This window comes from Drosophila takahashii, chromosome X (assembly GCF_030179915.1).
Source record: "Drosophila takahashii strain IR98-3 E-12201 chromosome X, DtakHiC1v2, whole genome shotgun sequence".
NCBI classification, from domain to species: Eukaryota; Metazoa; Arthropoda; class Insecta; order Diptera; family Drosophilidae; genus Drosophila; species Drosophila takahashii.
In genome coordinates this window covers 25593215-25601782 of record NC_091683.1, presented here as the reverse complement: position 1 = coordinate 25601782, position 8568 = coordinate 25593215, and the positions used below count along the sequence as shown (strand labels likewise).

Below are 8568 nucleotides of genomic sequence, written 5' to 3'. Positions count from 1 at the left end.
TATTATGGTCGTGAGTTCAAATCAGTGGGATTTGCAGATGATATTTTTCTTTTTTTTTTTTTTGTTAAATGTTGATTTCAAGTCTATAGATTTTCCTCTACAAAAATCATTCTTCTGTGGCCTAGTGGTTAGAGTGCTTGACTCCGATGGTTGCGGCCCGGATCGATTCCCAGCGGAGGCAAAAAACCTGATTTGTAAGTTTAAGTATCTGTTAAATTAAATTAATATAACAAATTAAATAAAAAAAAATTAAAAACATAATTAAAAAAAAAAAAACAACTATTTTTTTCGAGTTAAATACTATTTTGTAGGTCATCTACTATTTTATAGGTAATCTACTATTTTTTGGGGAATTTTCTCTTTTTTATGGGTTGGGACAGTTGTCACTATTAAATAGTTGATTTTACATAGTTTTTGTTTTTGTGTGTAAGTAAATAGTCATTTCACAACAACAAAATACACACAATTAGCAAAGACACAAACCCAAAGCCAAAACAAAATACTCGTAACTATTTTAATAGTTACGTAACTATCTTTGTTGGTCAATTTTACCAAGCAAATTTTTTTGTGTGTATGTGATTTTTTATTAACCCTTTCGTTACCAATGTGCATAAAATTACCTTTTCTACTTCGGTTGTGATAGTAATAGTACATTAATAATTTTTGTCAAGCAATAACATCATTACAAGAAAGTAAACAACGCATGGTTTAAATGTTCAAAAAAATGCATATTTCGTTTAAATAAAAATTTAAGAAATTAAGTACAATTTTTAGAAAAATAAAGATAAATAAATACTTATATAGTGTGTAGTGATATGCTTTGCAAATCATATTTCATTACCTTTGTCTGCAAATTTGGTTCACAGTTTTCTCTTGGCAATTAGTTATCGTTGAGTTCTCTTGATGATAAGAAGAAAACGTGTTGTAATCAATTTTAATACATTAAAACCAGTTAAATTGTGATTACACAAATTTTTGATTAAACTTTATTTACGTTAACCATTTTGTGGTAAGAAAGAATGTTTCCAAATTAAAATTAAGTTAATATTTGGTTGCCAAGGCGGATACTCTGTACACTGAAAATAATTTCAGTGGCGCAATTCAACCATTTATTAAATCTGTACAACAATAAGTTGTTTAACCGATTAGACCTTGAGTTTAGAAAATAACAAACTTTTGTTTGTTGGATTGTGAAAATAAGCGTTAACATTTTGAAAAAAATCATTTTCATAACTGTTGCCTTAATCAATCTATCTGTAATCGGCAGAATTTTTTAAAACTTAAAATTTCCTAAAATTTTAAAATTTAAATAGCTTAAATTTTATTAGCTTTTTGGTTGCCTTAATCAATCTATCTGTAATCGGCAGAATTTTTTTAAAACTTAAAATTTCCTAAAATTTTAAAATTTAAATAGCTTAAATTTTATTAGCTTTTTGGTTACCAAGGCACACACTCTGTAATCTCAAAATAATTTGAGTAACGTCTATTAAACTTATTACAAAAGTTAAACAACAAAAAGTTATATTAAACCGGTTAGACCTTGAGTTTAGAAAATAACTCTAAAGCTGACCCTGTAGCTTTAATGGTCAAAATAACAAACTTTTGTTTGTTCGATTGTAAAATGAAGCGTTATACATTTTGAAAAATAGAATTTTCAAAACTGTTGCCTTAAACAATATATCTGTAATCGGCAGACTTCTTTAAAACTTGAAATTTATTAACATTTCAAAATTAAGTTACATTTAGTTTTGCATGAAAATTATTTAAATAACATTTGATACGCATGTTACTTTTTAGCCTTAACTAACTGAATTAATATCTTTACATCTGCAAATCTTTGTTGTGCATTTTAGTTATTTTGCAATATATTTTTTGCAATATATAAACATCAATATTAATATTGCGAAAACTTATATATTTAAAAAGTTAGATAAATAACTATTTAAATTACAAGTATATTTCAATAGCATTTTTTAATATTGATATTTTTTTAAATTTACTGCTTACAATGGAAGTAGAGTATTTAGATATAAATGGTGTTTTGGAACCTCACTCTGTTGTACCTATAACAGGTGATGGAGCTTGCTTATTTCGGGCTGTATCCTACGTTTTGTTTGACAATGAATGTTATGCTGATGTCATTCGAAAGGCAATAGTTCGATTAGTAGCTAGCCAATTTAGTTCATATGCTATGAACATATTATTAATTCTAAAGGAGATCCTTATCGCAATCCTGTGGTCTATGAAAATGACATGATTAAACCGCAGAAGTATGGTGCGCATTCTGAGCTCTTAGCTGCTGGTAATTTGTACCCTATTTATATAGAAGTTTATTTTAATCAAAAGCTCATTGCAGTTGCTGGTACAAGGGGCAGTACCTTAAAAAGATTTCGTTTCAGTGGAAGCTTATCTGCTGGACATTATGATGTCTACAAGCCTATTGAAACCTTTAATGATAGAAGCCCTCCCACTCAAAATATATTACAAGTTCCTTTTACGAAAAAAAAGAACATTCAAAAAATGGGTAAACTCGAAAAAAAAAACAGAGAAAGATTCAAAATAAGAACTATCATGATAGGCATCGTGAGGAAATTTACACTGCAAAAAAAACAAAACGAAACACATCAAAGAGTGCACATTCGTGGGAAGTAAAAAATAATTCAGCTTTTTTATACGATTTAAATCTGGCATACAATCCTGATAAATCAGTTGATATTGGAATAATGAATAAGAGATGCTAATTTTGTGACGCCTTAAAATGGAAGGAAGGTATGTGTTGCAAAGAGGGAAAAGTCCAGCTTCCATCTCTTAAAGCATTACCAGATCCTCTTTAAAGTCTTTTAAACGGTGATCACCCAGACCATACACTTTTTATGGGGCTTACCAGAAAATATAATAATTGCTTTCAGATGACTTCATTTGGTGCAACAAAAGTTATTAATGAAGGTTATATGCCTACATTTAAAGTACAGGGGCAAGTTTACCACTTAGTTGGTAGCGTTTTGCCAGCTTCTAAAAAAGAAGCTCAGTTTCTGCAAATTTATTTTATTGGTGAGGACAATGTAAAAGCCGATTTGAGGTGTAAAAACAGTCCTGGAGTTAAAAATGAGTTAGTTAAATCACTACAGTCTATGCTGCATGAAAGTAATCTATATGTTAAGGATTTTAAAACTGCTCTTAAAAGAGTTCCGAAGAATTGTAGCCAATTTAAAATGGTTATTCACTCCAATAAAAGGCCTGTTGGGGCTCATTATAACGCACCCCAAGCAAATGCGGTCGCTTTGGTATTAGTTGACCAACAATTTGAAAAAAGGGACATTATTATTGTGGGTTATAATAACTAGTTAAAAAGAATCAGTGAACTTCACCGATCTTATGACGCCCTACAATCATTAATGTTTTGTCATGGTGAAGATGGTTACACTATAGATATACCCAAAATTGACCCCGTTTCAAAGAAAAACGTTAAGAAAACAGTCTCAGTGTTAGATTTTTACAGTTTCCGAATAATGCTTAGAGAAAATGTATGGAATCACCTGCACTATTTTGGAGCTCTTTTCAGTCAATTTTTGGTTGACATGTATGCTAAAATAGAAACAGAAAGGCTTAATTTTATTCGGCTAAACCAAACAAAGCTGAGAGCAGAAAGCTACATACAACTTCAAGATGCTATAGGTAGGAATGATGTAGATTTAGCACAGTTTGGACAGATGGTAATTTTACCTTCATCCTTTACTGGCTCACCACGGTACATGCACGAAAAAACTCAAGATGCCATGACGTATGTTCGTTATTATGGTCGTCCTGATCTTTTTATTACATTTACCTGTAATCCTAAATGGAAAGAAATTAAAAGTGCACTATTTTTAGGGCAGAAGCCTCACGATCGCCATGATATCATCGCTCGAGTCTCTCATTTAAAGGTCAAAGCTATAATGTCTTTAATTTGGTCTTTGTCTTTTGTTTGGGGAAGTGCAATGCTTTATGTATACGATAGAGTGGCAGAAACGTGGTCTCCCGCATGCACATATACTGATTTGGTTAAAGTCTAAGATCACGCCTCAACAAATTGACTCAATTATATATGCAGAAATTCCAGATTCTGAAATGGATCCTCTCCTATATGAGATTGTTAAGGCTAATATGATTCATGGACCATGTGGCCGCTTAAACTTAACGTATGAACGAAGGTAATTGTTACAAAAAGTTTCCGCGATCGTTGCTTAATGAAACTGTTACCGGAAAAGATGGTTACCCTACATATAAGCGAAGGGCACCTGACGATGGTTGTTTAGACGAACACTGATAAATAAAGTATAAGATTTTATGAGCTCTGTCCATGTTATGTGTCAATATGTAAATCTATCTAGAGCCATAAACTATGATCTGTAATTGTAAACCCTACAAGCGAGCGGTGCTAGCACTTGTAATCTGTAAGTGCAGGCCACTTGAGGCTAGCCGAAAATAATCACTTGAGATGTCTTTCACGCTGCACCAAGGGTTCCTGTGCGGGGGTCAAATGATAACTCTCCCGCTCAGGCAGACGCGGCCTCTGCGTAGGCCACAGATAAGATCAGAATAAGAATTTCATGCTAGTTTCCTAAGCAGGGACTTTGAAAATAAATACTCAGTTTTAATACAGAACTCAACTGAAAAGGTTGTTTTCATTAATTCATCCCTTTCATTTTGGTCCTTCGACAACTCTGCAGTTTTCCCCCACCTGTGGTAAGAGACTCAAAAGTCAGGCCAGCACCTTTAAAAAATCTGTAACGCATTGCAGTTTTAAAACTTTGCCAAAAATAATTGGCTCTTGTCTTTCTCCACCAGTGGTAAGATACAGAGTATACATTTATAGAGCAAAAAGATACAAAAGAATCTTTTATGTTAATATATTTTTAGCAATTATGTGATTAACAAAAAAGTAATACAAAATATTTTTTGTGAAGTAGTCGAATAATCGACAAGTAAAAAAAAAAAAAATTCTTGCCATCGAGCAGTTAATTTTATTGCCGTTTTCGAGGACGTTTAAACATCGAAAAAGTGATTTAATAAAATCAGGCGTATTCGAGGCCGACACCAAATTTATTGGAAAAATAACGAGTATAATAATATCAAAGTGACCCCAAAAATAAGTGACTCCCAATATAAAAACAAAAGAAAAAAAAATCCCAAAACAAAAAAAAAACTCAAATCATCTTTAAACCTGCATATAAGGACTCCAGGACTTCAAGGACTTCAGCACGTCTACGACTACAACTACAACTACAAGATCGAGGACAGCATCTACCAAAGTCAACTTTAATCGACAGCGGCAAAAACATCGAACATCATAGAGTCAGCAGCGACGACAGCAGCGGCAACCATAAAATATTAATAGGATCAGATAAGTCCTATTATTCATAATTAAATAATTGAAAATTAAAAATATTATATATATTATAATAATATTTTATAAGTTGTCGGTAATTTAAGTCGGTTAATATAATTTTTTGTAGTATAAAAAGTATATAGCAAAAATGTTGTCCGATCAAACTATCGCACTTATAAAAAGGCAGGTGGAGATTACAAACGCCAGTAAGACGCTTGAAGAGCTCCCAAGCTTATCTTTCGAGTATTTAAAGAAATTTGATGAGCTGAAGGCTGAATGCATCCATAATCATAAAGCTCTGATTCATATTGGAGTAGTCGACCATGACTACTTCATTAAGAGTCATTACGAGCAAATGCTCTCTATTTTTAATAGAATTAAAGTAAGAATAGATAACGTGTTAGCTGATCCTGACAAGTCCGAAGGAAAATTAATGGTAAAAGAGCAGAATGTAGATACAAATTTAAACTGTGAAAGCCAATTAGATACAGCAATAGAGCAGTTGGAAAGGTATTCAAAAGACACATTTGAGGACATTCAAAACGATAAAATTAAAACTTTTGAAATTAGGATTGGATAGATAAATTTTTATTGGGATAAGCTAGTTCGTTTAAAGCAGGGAAACACTACGGACGTCACGATTAGAAGATATAATGATATGTTGGAGGAATTAGCGTTCGATATTTCCATGGTTACCAAAGACATGAGAAAAAAACAAGAGGGAACGTTATAGTCGGATGCCCCGACTATCAGATACCCGTTACTCAGGTAAAGGGAGTGCGAGGGAGATGGAGATAGAGATAGAAAACGTTGATCACGCATAACTTTTTAACGAATGGTCCGATTTGAAAAATTTTTTCTACATTTCGATAGGTATTGATAAACACAATAAAACTGCATTTTTACTTTTCCAAAATATTAAAATTTTTAAAATCGTATATAAGCGATGGTAGGCGTTAGAGGGGGCGTGGCACCATTTTGAAACAAACTTGCGCTGCGTAGGAATTCCTAAAATCTGCATGCAAAATGCCAATCTTCTAGCTTTTATAGTTTCTGAGATCTCAGCGTTCATACAGACAGACAGACGGACAGACGGACAGACGGACATGGCTAGATCGACTCGGCTAGTGATCCTGATCAAGAATATATATACTTTATGGGGTCGGAAACGCTTCCTTCTCCCTGTTACATACTTTTGCACGAATACAATATACCCTTTTACTCTACGAGTAACGGGTATAACTAGAGGAAATTGTGCCAAAAAAGGTAGAAGTTGCAAATCATAAAGATGATGATTTGCCAACGCTGCCTAAAATTCAGGTACCCACATTTTATGGAGATTCCAAAGATTGGGACCTATTTTATGAATTATTCAATGAACTCATACATTTAAGGGAGGATCTCAGTCCTACCTTGAAATTTAATTACCTCAAAATCTCACTTAAGGGAGAAGCCAGGAATGTGGTTTCCCACTTATTGTTGGGATCAGGGGAAAATTATGAGGCCGCTTGGGAACTGTTAACCAAGCGGTACGAAAATAAAAGAAAAATATTTTCTGATCAACTTAATCGCCTTCTTGACCTCCAAAAAGTAAATATTGACTCGGTTCGGCAATTAAGAATGTTTATTGACACCATAAATGAGTCAATTTACATAATTAAATTAAAGACACAAATTTCTGACGAAATTGACATAACCTTTGTTCAAATTATTATTAAAAAATTTGATAAAGAGGCTCTGCAATTATGTGAGAGCCAGGTTAAAAAAACCAAAGAAATTCAAGTTATTTCCGACGTCCTTGAATTTTTAGAGCAACGACTAAGTGCAATAAGCTCTTTTCAGGATGTAAGGCCTGTTAAAAAAGTATTTAGTATCAATGTAAGCCCATTATATACTAAAAGGTGTCCTATTTGCAAAGGTGTGGGACACATATTATTTCAATGTCACACATTTAATTCGTTAAATCCATCTGAAAGAATGGAGCAAGCCAAAAAAGCACAGTTGTGTTTTAAATGTTTAAAACACACATTTAATAAAAAATGTCCCAGCGGTATTTCGTGTTTTATATGTTCAAACATGAACACGTTTTATAGATATACTTGTATTTGTGTAGACCGTATTTTACAATGAGGTCATAAACTGTAACCCAAATATGGGATGTCCCAAGAAGGGTCGAATATCCTAGGCACATAAGCGATAACAGATGTGCACTATAAAAACCCAAAGATAAGCAGGTATGTCTGCGTGGATCATTAGATAAGAGTAAAATAAGATTCTCATGTTAGCTACGTAAGAGTTGAATATTAATAAAGAAATCAGTTTGAAATAGTAACTCAACAAATGAAGACGTCCTTATTTCGGGTCGCTCTATTCATATATGTAAGAAAAATCATCACAGCATGATTCATAGAAATTATAGTAACAACCAAAAAAATAAAAAGGTTGTAAAGAATATGACGTCGGAACAAGTGTTGTTAGCTACAGCACAAGTTCAAATTAAATCTTCTAAAGGAGGATTCGAAAAGTTTAGGTCTTTGATTAACAGTGGTTCTCAAAGCACAATAATTTCTGAAGCAGCTGTTCAGATTTTAAAACAAGAGAGAACGCTATAGTCGGGTTGGTGTTCCGACTATCTAATACCCGTCACTCAGCTAAAGGGAGTGCGAACGCTGTACTGGATAGTGCGAGGGAGATTTTTAATGAATAGTCCGATTTGAAAATGTCTTCTACATTTCGGTAGGTATAAATATACACAACAAGATTGCATTTATACTTCTCGGAAATCTTTAAAGATGTGGGCGCAGGACCCATTTTAAAATCGTTAGTGGGCGATTGTGGGCGTTAGAGGGGGCGTGGCGCTCGGCTAAAATAAACTTGCGCTGCGTAGGAAGCCACAGAATATGTGTGGGAAATCTCAACCTTCTAGCTTTTGTAGTTTCTGAGATCTCAGCGTTCATACAGACGGACAGACGGAGAGACGGACAGACGGACATGGCTAGATCGACTCGGCTAGTGCCCCTGATCAAGAATATATATACTTTATGGGGTCGGAAACGCTTCCTTCTAGCTGTTACATACTTTTGCACGAATCTAATATACCCTTTTACTCTACGAGTAACGGGTATAACTACCGCTTATTCGATCTCAAACGGAGATCAGTGGAGTATCGTCCACAGGAAAGTGCATCTCGAAGCACAAAG

At 33.6% G+C, this 8568-nt stretch overlaps 1 long non-coding RNA gene across 1 annotated transcript; it reads left to right on the top strand.

Annotated features, from left to right (window-relative positions):
* The first annotated feature begins 1549 nt into the window (after positions 1–1549).
* LOC138913833 (uncharacterized) lies at positions 1550–2615 on the top strand. Its single transcript, XR_011419699.1, has 2 exons — positions 1550–2302; positions 2357–2615. It is a non-coding gene; the product is annotated as an uncharacterized lncRNA (long non-coding RNA).
* The last annotated feature ends 5953 nt before the right edge of the window (positions 2616–8568 follow it).